The 12,837-nt window shown below is 47.8% G+C and overlaps 1 long non-coding RNA gene across 2 annotated transcripts in view; it reads left to right on the top strand.

The window, feature by feature from the left end:
- Positions 1 to 6,602: 6,602 nt before the first annotated feature.
- LOC142567927 (uncharacterized) overlaps positions 6,603 to 12,837 on the top strand; it is a 90,823-nt gene continuing 84,588 nt past the window's right edge. For both annotated transcript variants that reach the window (XR_012825308.1, XR_012825309.1), the window contains exon 1: positions 6,603 to 6,850. This is a non-coding gene — a long non-coding RNA (uncharacterized LOC142567927). The remainder of the gene's footprint in view (positions 6,851 to 12,837) is intronic.

Consider the following 12,837-nt stretch of genomic DNA (forward strand, 5'->3'; position numbering starts at 1 on the left):
ATCCTGGTGTTAAATTTCTTTGTAGTTTTCTTCCTGGACCTCCTAGTGGCCATTTTATTGGCGTCAGCCTTTATTGTTGCACTTTCTACACTGTTTCTACCTACCCCTACGCCCTGAGGCGCAGTGGACCCTCTAAAAAAGCTACTGCCCGACCTGCCAGGCGCCAGCCGATCTCGGCTCCTAGCCTTCCATTAAAGTGGATGCCATCTTGTGTAAAGCCTCCGCCAAAGCCTGCCCTATGCACTTCTCTGTTTATGTCTACCACTTCAAATCCTTTCTCCTGGCTTAGCTTTCTTATCTCACGATTAACAGCCACAACGTCCTTGGCAATTGCTCCGTTCCTTCCTTGCACCTCCGGCACTGTGCATACCACGATCTGGACTTGCTGTGCTATCGCCCTTAAATCGTCAACTCCCTCCGCTAATCTTCCCACTACTTTTGCGGCTTCACCATTCAAGACATCATTTAGCCCCGCCGCTACCACTACCAAATTGCGCTCTGCAACATTTTCAGAAAGCTCGCTTTTTGTTTCTCTCAGTACTGCGTCCATTGTCCTGCCTGGGAACGTCCCGACTGCTACCCGCTTATCACCCTTTGCACGCTCCATTATATCTCTTTTGCACCTCCTCATATTTGTATCACCACCGATAAGTACTAGGGCATTCTTTCCCTCCCTCCTAACTTCGAGGTTATGCTTATCATTGGCTATGAGCTCATTCCTTGGGGTTAGCTTGTTCCCCTCCTCTCCTCGCGCTCGCTGGCGCCCCTGTGGCTGCAGCGTCGCCTCACTCGGGACGTGTTGCGCTGCTTCACTATAACTATGCCGATTCACCGGCGGCGAGACGACTCCCGCTTGCTCTGGCTCCCTGCCTCCCACTTCGCCTGTAGGGTCTACCCTACTTTCTGTGCTTTTGCCACCGGCTTGGTGTCCCGACCCATCATTCTCCGCTTCCCGCGTCTCAAGCGCATCGAGCCGCCAATGCAGTTCTGCTCTCCTTTCCCTCTCTTCTCCAAGCTCGGCCACGGTTCTTACTAATTGCGCGACCTGGACCGCTTCCACCTTGACCAACTCGTCGACTTTCGCCTGCAAAGCTACCCGCTTCTCCCGCTCCTCCCTCAGATCTGCTTTCAGCTCTTTGAACTTGGCTGTCCAATTTCCTTCCAGTTTTTGGACTGCTTCCCTGACCCCTTCACACAGCCTGCACGTAAAGCTAGACCCCTCCGCCTCTGCTAAGCTCTGGAAACTGGTCTCGTCGAGGGAGCACCAGCGCAGGCACTCGTCGCACTGCACTTGCTCCGCGTCCCCCGCGGCCTTCCCTTTCTTTGGTTTCATCGCTAGGCCTACGTCCTTAGGCTCAACGAGCGAGTCCGCCAAATCACTTCGAAGAGCTAGCTGAGATAGTTAAATAAGCCTATCAAATAGGTCCCGCCTAGCACCTAGGCCTAACGAGGAAAACCGCCAGACCTAGACAAAGCCGGTTCGTTTACCACGCTTACCACGACTTCAAAATTTGCGCGCCTGCTCCATGCAAAAGAAAACACTTCAAAAACATAGGCTAATAAAAAGAAAAAAAGAGTACTTAGCTACGAACGAAGTCGCTGAAGCCTCGACACAGGAGCGTCCGCGGCATCCACCCAACACTTCCGGATGGATGGATGGATGTTATGAGCGTCCCCTTTGGAACGGGGCGGTGGCTTGCCACCAAGCTCTTGCTACTATGCTGCCTAATATCCTACCTAGATTAACCAATGAAAAAAAAAACACTATGAACTACCACGTCCAAATTTTCTGATACCCTATTGCGAACTGTGCTTTTGTACGTCTCCGTCTTTTGTCGTTCCCTACTTTTCTTCCACCAATCCTCCAATCGCCTCTTACTGATGTCTATTGCGGACCTGTTTGCTTTACCACTGCTCCCGCTGAACCCAAGGGCTTCAAGGAGGCCAGTGGTGCCTAAATCGACCGCTGGATAGACGTCTTCACATTCTAATAAAACATGCTCCATCGTTTCCCTAGCTTTACCGCAGCAAGCACATGCTTCTTCTTCCTTCTTATATCTCGCTTTATAGGTGCGTGTTCTAAGGCATCCCGATCTCGCTTCGAAAAGTAATGAGCTTCCCTTTGAGTTATCATAAATGGTTTATTTCCTAATTTCGTTTTTTCCCCTTAAGTAGTTACTCATGGCAGGTTTCTTTTCCATTGCCGCCACCCATGAGATTAATTCAGCCTCTCTGACTTTCCGCTTGACCTTCTTTGTTGCTGTGTTGCCCACCCCACAGGCCGCATACTTGCTGGTAATATAGAGGCTAGAAGGTTATCCTAGTGTCATGAAGGCGCGTGCCGACGTGAAATACTTTGCTATGCTCCGGCAGATGGCGCCAGCGCTCGCTGGCGGGTTGCTCTTGCGGGCTCCCGCGCGCTTTGCAGCGGGCGCTCGCAAGTGACCGGCGCCTTCCGCCGATTTGCAAGTTCAGAAAACAGGCACGCAATAATCTATGAGGGCTAGTCAACCTTACTATATTGGCCAGTACGCTTATCGTGACGAGCGGTGAAATAAAACTTCGTTTTGGGCTAGTTCGCCCATAGCTGGTTATGATGGCAGCGTAAGAGATGAAGACACACAGAAACTAGACGGTGCACTCGTCATGTGTTTCTATGTGCCTTGTCTACGTCCCTGTTGTGCTGCCATTTTAACCAGAGTGACGAAAGCTACGCAAGCGGCCGTAATAAAATGGGGTTGGTATATTTTTTTTTCTACGGGATAAGCGACACTAATCAGCCCACAAGCGTGGAGAGAAAATGGAATGCATTCCGTTTTTCTCGTGCATATAGTTTATTGCAGCTTTACAAGATTGCACACTATGGTCCGCAAAAACGCTGTATGGGGAGCGCTCTCAAAACCTATGTTACAAGTTCTTTTTTTTTTATTGCACAACGAAGGTATGTACAAAAGCAGGGAGCATTTTCGCGACTGTCATTCTACTGGCATCGCCTCATTTTCAGGAGCTTCTGTTTTTCTCTTTGAGTGCTCCGTTCCATGCTCTTTGCTTTTGCAAAGAAGTGCAGCCTCGTCAGTGCATAGAACTTTATTATGTTTGTTGTCAAACACCGCCCATGCTCACTGCAACCCACTTCTTTAAGCTTCGCTCCCTGAAGGAAATGCAAAAAGCAGACCATGCTTTCAGCATGAAGCTTATTCCTGCTGAAATACACAGTAAATGTGTCCTCAACTTTACAAACAAGCTCCTCAACAGCTTTGGAAGGGAAGATCAAGCCCCCATGATCAAACTGCCTGGTTAGTATAGAATTTACATCAGAATCTGCTTGTAGGGGCAAAATACAAAGGCAAGAGGCACACTCTGGGCATGGAAATTTTTTAAAGACTTTCTGACAACATAGCCGGCTATATAATATACTAACCTACTGTCACTGTGCTTTTCGACACAGTTGTCATGATCAAACTGCTTGCCTTGTGTTTTCAACACAGATTCTGCACACTCCAAATTGCCATCAGCTCATCAATAATTTCTGTTAGGTGGTCAGCCTTTCGTTTTCCAACATCACTCTTTCGTTTTCCAACGTCTCTCTTGATGTTCCTTGCCCATGCCTTCAAGCGAACAGGGTCGGATGGAGCGCGGAACAACGACACCTTTTCTATAGACGACTTGTAACCGCCCTTACAAAGGGGAACAAAACATGTCCTCTCTTTTTTTGAGGGCATTATCACAGAAGTTCAACGTCGCATCGCACCGAGCCGTGGCACTACGTACGGTCTCAACGAAAATAAAGGCTGCAACAAAGTGAACTACGTCGGTACACGTGCTACCCAAAACTGACGACGACTTGTGTCTGCATTCCTTCGGCTGGCGTCGGTAACCCGCCACAGGAGCGCAGCGCCCTCTTCGAACTACCCCACCAAGCATCCAAACTGGTTTCTCCGGCGCTTCGGGAAAGGGCGCCCGCTCCCGACACTAGGATAACCTTCTAGCCTCTATACTGGTAAGCTTCCTAGTTCTTTTCCTCCACTGTGAATCAATGTTTTGCCTGTACAGATACCTGAACACTCTCCCAGACACTCTCCGTTTCCTGTTGTACAGCGCCATCTGTGGTCGCATACTTTAGTTCACGACGCCACCGCTACGCTTAATTCCGTTGCACTGTGGAAGGTACAGTTTCCCTTCTCTAATTTTGTATAGGTGTTCTGTGGTCGCACGACCAATCGCACCCAAAATCGCACCATGTGTCTCGGGCACTCATGTTGGGCCGCCGCCAGCGCGCGGTAAGAGGGCCGTAAAGTCCCTTGATAATTTGAAAGTACCGCCACTCTTTGAGCTCTGCCGCCGCCGCGCGACCTCCTCGCCTCCTCCTTTCCCCTTGCGCCCCCCCCCCGCGGCAGCCAGTTTTGCCCCCGTTTCTGTGCACGTCGATGGGTCTCCCTGCCGTTGCCCGTGGAAACGCGCGGATTTCGCGTTTTCCTTGTGCTTTTCTTTTTCGTTCGCGCCACTTTTCTCAGCTCGGCTGACTCGGCGTTTGAGGTCGGCGTAGCGAACGTTGTACGCTGTGTTTACTGCTCTAGGTGCTAGTGCTATGCCGTGCTGTTGCGCATATCACCGCGGTAATAAACCTGAAGGTGGTTATGCCTTTTTTTTATGATATCAAAAGAAAAGCGTGACGACTTGCGCCGGAAGCCGTCACGCTTTCATGAACGGCATAACCATATTCAGGCTTCTTGCTGCAGCTATATGCGCAACAGCACGGCATAGCGCTAGCGCATAGAGCAGGAAACGCGCAGCGTACAACGTTCGCTACGCCGGCCTAAAGCGCCGAGCCAGCCGAGCTGAGGAGAAAAATGGCGCAGATGAAAAAGAAAAACGCAAGGTCCACACGTTTCCAAGGGCAACGACAGGGAGACCAATCGTCGTACAGAAAAACGGGCGCAAGACCGCTTCCCACGGGGGGGGGGACGCGTAAGGGGCGAGGAGGAGGTGAGGAGGTTGCGCGGCAGCGGCAGAGTTCAAAGAGTGGCGGTACTTTCAAATTATCAAGGAACTTTAGGGGGGCGGAGGGGGCTGCAGAGTGCTGGCGCGCCGGTGTCCGGACATTGCCTGGCCACCGCGCTGAGATAGTGCTTGGCAGCCTCTGTCTTTTAGAGTGAATTTTTTAGAGCGACAAACCGTAAGCCACTGTTTATGTTACGAAATCTTAAAATGTGAGTTATAATTGCTGCGGCGCTTTTCTATCTTTTCTAAACAAAAGTGTACAGTATTTCTCTCAGTGTGGCAGTCACCGTTCGTCTTTTGCTGAATCCACTACTAACCTAATTTACTTTCGTCACTTCTGCTTCAACAAACCGTCGCTACTATTTGTCACGTACAATACAGTTCCCGGTCTCCTTTCATACGAAGCAAGGTTCTGAGGAGTGAAGCATAGGATTAGTAAATGACTAAACAGAAGCGCCTTCACCTAATAAAGTACATTAACATTCATATATTTCACTGTTTATACTCAAAGAAACATGATGCATAGTGTGCTTCACATACAGATTCTATGCAGAAGGTCCAAATTCTAGAAGCCACGAATTGAGAGGCAGGTAATTCCTTAAAAACTACGCTGCCTTACAAGCTATCCGTGGTACATCCGTGGTATCCACGTGCATGCTCTTGAATGAATTATTCTAAACGCTGAAAAGATAAATTCAGAGTTTTCGCTCGGCAACACCACACTCGGGTGAAGATGTACGCCGTAGCGGGTGACTCCGGTATTATTTATGCCAGCCTGGACTTTTTGGACGTGCATCTTAGCTTAGCCATATTTCTCAAATTTGCTCTTCTGGACGTGCTGACGGTTACAAACTTATTGTGCACTGCTTCATTACGGGGTAAACAGCACAAGAAGAGAGAAGTGAGTCCAGAACGACAAACAAGAAAGCACCTGTCCTGCCCTCTTTTTTTGCCTTATTTTTTTTCGTGCTGTTTTGAAGCCTTACCAACAAGCTCAAGTTCAGATCGCAGACCCTTTTTAAATTTTATTCTGTGCTGCTGTCCACGAACTTGTGACATACGCCGGGTCGAAGTGCTTTTCACACCCGTACACTCTTGGTGTCCATGTTCGAGAGCATCCTACAAACCATGCAATCGACTCTTTTCACTGAACATGGTAACTCTGTCTTTGCACATGCAAAACCTGCTGTTGCAGTTTGGTGAGAAGCACTTCTCGCCTACAATCCGTCACAGCTCGAGATGCAGACCTCCCTTCCGTTCTTGCAATCAGACTGTTTGTCTGAATTTTTAAGTGCTTACCAAGAACTAAGATGATAGATTTCTCAATTGTGAAGCAAACCTTGCTAAACTAATAGTTTATCGTCTGCCCACGGCGCTTGTCGGTGACCGCTTCGAAGGATCGACAAACGCCATCTGCTAGAGCACGCGGTGTGTCTGAACTGTTGGAGTCATTGTCATCTGTTGCGGCACCTGCGGGATTTTAATTATTATAGTGAAAGGCAGGAACACTGAAAAAAAAATTGTTTTATTTCTTTCAACGCACTTCGGGTACAGTTACAAGTGCTTACATGTTCAAATTTTCTGCTTTGCTTTTTCAGCCTCCTAACGTGTGCTGCCGTGCAGTGGTGTAGACGTGAAACACCACCAATAGTGAGACGCGTTGCGCTCCAGCGTCCCCCGCGTTGTCGGAGCACCTGTTCTTCTTCCACCGTGGCCGCGACCACTCCTGTCTGAGTGGCCACGTCGCTTTGCCGCAGGGAGATCATCTGTACAGTTCGACAGGCAGATATTGGCATTTGCCAGCAAGACCGCTGTCAGCCGGTGGTCCACGAGCTGCAAACGGGGTGCGGTGAGTTGCGCGTTGCTAATGGGGACGGGCCTACAAAAAAAAAAAGAAATGTCATGTGAATTTCTTTTCGGGAACAGGATGTGGCAGGCCAGTGTTGCCTGCATGTGGTGCGTGGAGGAGAAGGAGAGGGGGAGGACGGTTTCCCGAAACAACGCGGAAATTTGCAGTTAGCAGTGAAGTTGTGTGGGGTGGGGGGGCTCTTGCACGGGTGGGGCTGCTTGTTCGGAATTTTACAGTAGTCTAGTTTAAGGACATCCCAGTGTCAATAACCTCGCACCGCACAATGAACACCACCCGTGGTGTTGTTTCCGGTGATGACCAGATGGAACAAAATTTAATCAATGTTAAGAGAATTTGCGAAGGCCCGACAGAAAAGAAATGAAAACAAAGCATCTAGTACTTACCTTTGGTTCAAGTGTGCTTGCTGAGAATATTGAGGCTGGGTATGCGGAGTTCTGGGTCAGACCAAATGTCCCAAACCCTCTGCGATGTCTCAAATGCCAGTGATTTGGCCGCAGTTTACACAACAGCCGAGGCTGCCAAAGTTGTGCTAAATGCAGTGCTCATGAGCTTCCATGAGCATAATAGCCGTGTCTTACCAGTACTCGCCTACGGGACAGAAACCTGGAGGCTTACGAAAAGGGTTCTACTTAAATTGAGGACGACGCAACGAGCTATGGAAAGAAGAATGATGGGTGTAATGTTAAGGGATAAGAAAAGAGCAGATTGGGTGAGGGAACAGATGCGAGTTAATGACATCTTAGTTGAAATCAAGAAAAAGAAATGGGGGGGGGCATGGGCAGGATATGTAATGAGGAGGGAAGATATCCGATGGTCATTAAGGGTTACGGACTGGATTCCAAGGGAAGCGTAGCAGAGGGCGGCAGAAAGTTGGGTGGGCGGATGAGATTAAGAAGTTTGCAGGGACGACATGGCCACAATTAGTACGTGACCGGGGTTGTTTGAGAAGTATGGGAGAGGCCTTTGCCCTGCAGTGGGCGTAACCAGGCTGATGATTATGATGATGATGAGCATCCATCTGAATCCTGTGAAAATACTCCACACTGTGTCAACTGCAATGGGGAGCATGCCGCCTACTTGTGGTCCTGCCCATCGTTGAAGATAAATGAGGAAATAGTGACACTTAAAGTCAAACAAAACATTTCGTTTAAAGAGGCACGCAGGTGGGTGTCATACCTGCCCAATAACAGCTTTGCCGATGGGGCACGCCAGGGGGCAGTGACACAATGGCTTCTGGACTGTCTGGCCCACACGCAGTGAGCCGCCAGTGACGCCATCCGCCCCCCTGAGCCCTGCAGCTAGCGCTGCTCCAGTAGAAAGGGCCATCGACCTTTGGGCTGGTGGCCTCAAAGGTCTCGTCGCCCGAGACAAGACCTTCACGTCAAACGCAGTGAGTGCATGTCCATTGCCTCACAAAAAAGAAAAATTCCGCATAGCAGGGCCCCGAAGGGGCTGTGTAAGATACTCTTACACAAGACACACAGCCCAAAATTGTCTGCAACATGAATACACAGATACTACAGTGTAACTTCAGAGGACTTCGTGACCTCAATGACTTCACAGAACTTGTACATAAATTTAATCCAAAGGTACTCTGTGTCCAAGAAAATTGCTTAAAGACAACACAGTCGAACTTTCTCAAGCAATATGAGAGTTTCCGTAAAAACCGTGACGACGCTTCTATCTTGTCTGAAGGTGCAGCTATAGCTGTGAATAAGTCTTTTGCTTGCCAACAGTTTGCCCTTCAGATACCCCTCAAGGCTGTATTTGTGCAATTAATATTGTTTAATAAGCTTGTAACCATTTGCTCCATTTACATACCACCAAACTATCACCTCAGTAAAACGGAATTTCACAGCCTCATCGACCAGCTTCCAGAACCATACCTGAGGTACCCCAAACTGCGGTACTTTGGTGTACCCCAAACTGAGATACCCAAACTGGGGTTAGGAAAGGGAGAAGAGGCAGTTCCCGTACAAGAGAGGGGTAGGTGATGCAAGAAGGCAAGGAAACCCCATTACTATATGACAGCGGTTGCGGGGAAACAGGATAAGCTTAAGTTCAAGGTACAGTACAGCATGTTGCTGCTATTTCTGAAAAATAAATGCCATGCAAATATGTCAAGCGGGCAACTTGCGCAGGGCGTGCAGAAGCAGAGCCGCATTAATTAAAGTGCACCACAGGGTCCAGGTGACACTACGGAAGCGGTCAACCGTCAAATCAACACTTCTATGCACGCTGCATTAGCTTTGCGGCTATGGCATTGCTAGAGGTCGTGGATTTGATCCAAATTGCAGCAGCTGCATTTCAACGGGGGCAAAATAGAAAACCCACGTGCACTTAGATTTGGGACCTGTTAAAGAACATCACGGTGTCAAAATTAATCTGGAATCCACCACTACGGCTTGCCTCATAATCCGAGTGTGGTTTTGGCATGTGCAGCCCCATAATCCAATTCAAGTTTATTACTTCTGCCACAATGCGATATGCCATGTGAGGAAATGACAATGCTCAAACCTCTTAGAGGTTATAAAATATACAAACAAATAGGTTTCAAATCCAGGAACCTTGCAGTGTGTGAGAGACAAGTACAACAGAGCTTGAATAAAGTATCTAAGTGGGCAGGTGAAAACGGGTTTAAAGTTAAGCCCCATGAATGTTCACATACTTTTTGCAAGAAAGAGAGGTCTAGTTTTTGATATAGACAGCAAATACCTGTGGACAAAGAACACGGAAGTTTTTGGGCACCATACTTGACTCTAAGCTCACTTTCATTTCACACATAAAATATCTGAAAGCAATATGCCTAAAACCAATGAACCTAATGAAAATTCTATCTCGCACAACATGGGGCAGCGACAGGATGCGTTTAGTGAACCTTTTCAAGAGCTTCGTACAGTAATGTCTGGATTATGGTTCCGCGGTGTATCACTCTGCTGCTCCAAGTGCATTGAAGATTTTAGATCCTGTTCACCATTTAGGTATTTGCCTGGCCACAGGCACCACAGAGTGTACATAGAGTGTACATAGAATCTAATGAGTGGTCACACCACCTGCAAAGAGCTTCTCATCTCGTAAGCTTCTCATATTTCCTGAAAGTGCACTCTAATTCTGAACACCTGTGCTATAAAACTCTTAACGATTTGTCTTGTACCAAACTATTTGAAAACTGCCTTTCAATGAAAATTCCTTTCTCACTACATGTGGGGAAGCTGAGCAAATAAATGAATGTCCCACTACATGTGCATCCAGTTATGGCTCCAACAAGGCTGCTGCCACCATGGCTGTGGCAATTGATAGAATGCAACATGTCATTTGTCAAAGTTACAAAGCATGATCAAGGGGAACACATCCGAATGTACTTCTTAGAATTTCAGTTAAAGTACTCATGCCTGGAATTTTGTACTCGCGCATCAAAGGCCCATGCAAGCGTGTCTTATTCAGTAGTTGGTCCATCTTTATCAGAATCTGATGCTTTGCCCTCGAAAACGGGCATCTTTTCCATGGAGGCATATGCAGTAATGTCTGCTGTTAAACATGCCAGGAAAATCACCCTCTTAAAGGCCATCATATTCACTGACTCTTTGAGTGTAGTAAGGTTTTTAATGTCATTCCGCAAACAAAAATCCCATAGTCAATGAACTTAATTCACTTCTATATACTGTGTATATATATCCAACCAGCTTGTAATCTGCTGGGTGTCTGGCCACAGTGGCATTGAGGGGACATGCTACCAGACCAGATGGCTACATCTATTATGGCGAAGGCGAGCAACACTTTCATATCTGTCCTATGGCAGATTTGAAACCTTTTCTGCACAGGAAAATTAGAACATACTGGCAGTGAATGTGGGACACTTGAGACATCAAATAAGTTAAGCCTCGATTGGGTAATTGGCAACCATAAAAAAAAATTAGGTGAACTGAAGTAATTCAGTGTCGACTTAGAATAGGCTGCACCTAAACCCACACATGCTGTCTAGTGGTGAACTTCCCATCAGCGTTTAATGTGGAGAAATGCTGACCATCCTACAGGTCCTGGTGGAGTGCCACGAATCAGAAGCAGAAAGAAAAAAAGCACTTTTCTCTAGCTTACTTACAAAATATACCTCATCATCCGGCACTGTTCCTTCCTGTGGACTCATTGCGATAGCAATTATATGGAGACTTCAGGCACATTTCTTCCGTATAAAGTCTTAGAGTGATAAAAATCATGGCTGTGCATCGGAGGAAAGCAAGCAGGAAGTGGCGAGGCTTCAGGGGGTAGGGAGGGAGGGATTTTCCACTCTGGGCAGCCCATGCAGCCCCGCGTGCCCCGCCAGGCCGCTGTAGCTTACAAGCCATCTGTAATGGGTACAGAGTCCGTGCTGCGTTTTCGCGCTTTAGTTCATGTCGATGGGAGCGGCAGCAGAAAGGTCAATTTGCTCGCTGCTCCTGCCGTGTTTCCTCACTGCAGCATTTCGACAGTGAGTTTCCACAATCGCCTAGTGAGATGTGTTCATGTTTGCTTGTGTGCGTGTTACACTATGCTTGTTAACCCATGGTGACGCATGGTAAAACGGCCAGTGCAATTTTAAGGCGAAACCCTTAATTGGCTCATGCCCTGATGGTCTGGAAAACACTTCATGTGGCACAGAAAGTCATGTGAGCTTGCTTTGCACAGATACGCGCTCGTGCCACTGCTCGCGTGTTTGTCGTCTTTCTCCACAGCTGGCTCCGATGCCGCTCATCAAGCCAAAAAAAAAGGCAAAGTTAATTAGGATAGAGCTGATTCAGGTACCCAAACCCATGACTTTCGGTAGGAGTTAAACCCTTGAGCTTATGTGTAAGTCGAACCCACATTTGGTGTTAAAAGGACCCCTCACCAGGCCACATCGAAAATTTCAGTTATACGCTGGAAGTTGTGGTATCACAACTCTGCTAAATGAACTACATCAGTCGTGCTACATGCTACATCAGTCAGTGCTACGGGAACAATGAGGCAGGCAAGAAACAGGTGGATCGCAGAGCATGATCGCGTGCGGAAATGCTGTAGAAAATGACATGCTTTCATTGTCTGCGTGCCCGACTGAACGACGTGGGAACAAGCAGATAAACGGAAGTTCATCTTTGGTATGAAGTAGAACAAAAATGTGCAGACATTAGGTTTGTGTGTTTCATTATTTCTCTAAACTTTAATTCATCTATTGAAGCAACAGATTATATAAATAAAAGATGCTGCCTTGAATAATTCATGAAGTCACATTTCGCTATGTGTGACGTCGCAGCGTATACATCTACAGGCGCCGACAAAAGTGGTATACTCCACGCAGATTGCTACTTCAGTGGCGTCGCTCGGCATTTTGGCGAGCTGAAGCACGAAACATTGACACGAGTCAAGCGACATGCTTGCAGATAATAAAGGGCACCCATTGGCTATCTCGATCCCAGATGCTGCCTGTAGATGGCGTTGCGATGCAGTTTGCCGTTGCTTCGACTCCCGCTACGTGGAGTATACCACTTTTTTCGGCGCCTGTACGTAGGTACACTTGCGCATATACGTCCCCTCTCCGGCTGGGAGCGTGGCTCCCACAAGGAGAAAGGCGTGGAAATTATGGCAGGTCAAAAAAAGAGCTGACTGTTTCGTTTGAGGTGAACAAAACAACTAAACTTTATTTCGATAGTGATGCCTATTGCCGAGCGAGTTCAGAGGAGCACAGGGTTGCCCATCGACGAAAAGAATGAGGCTAAAGTTGGCAGTTTCTTCATACTCCCCCGGAATGAGCTTCAGGTCATTCGTCCATGTATTCCGTGGGGTACAACAGTTCAATCGGTCTTTTCAATGTGGTTCCATTACGCATGTGCACCATGCAAGCGCTTGATTCTTCCATCTCATCCGAGAAGAACTTCTGCCACTTGTCCAGTTTTCCAGAGTTGCCTCGGTAGATAGTGTTCATGGACTAAAATGAGCGTTTCTTTCTTCAGTGT

The sequence above is a fragment of the Dermacentor variabilis genome, unplaced genomic scaffold (assembly GCF_050947875.1).
Source record: "Dermacentor variabilis isolate Ectoservices unplaced genomic scaffold, ASM5094787v1 scaffold_15, whole genome shotgun sequence".
NCBI lineage: Eukaryota > Metazoa > Arthropoda > Arachnida > Ixodida > Ixodidae > Dermacentor > Dermacentor variabilis.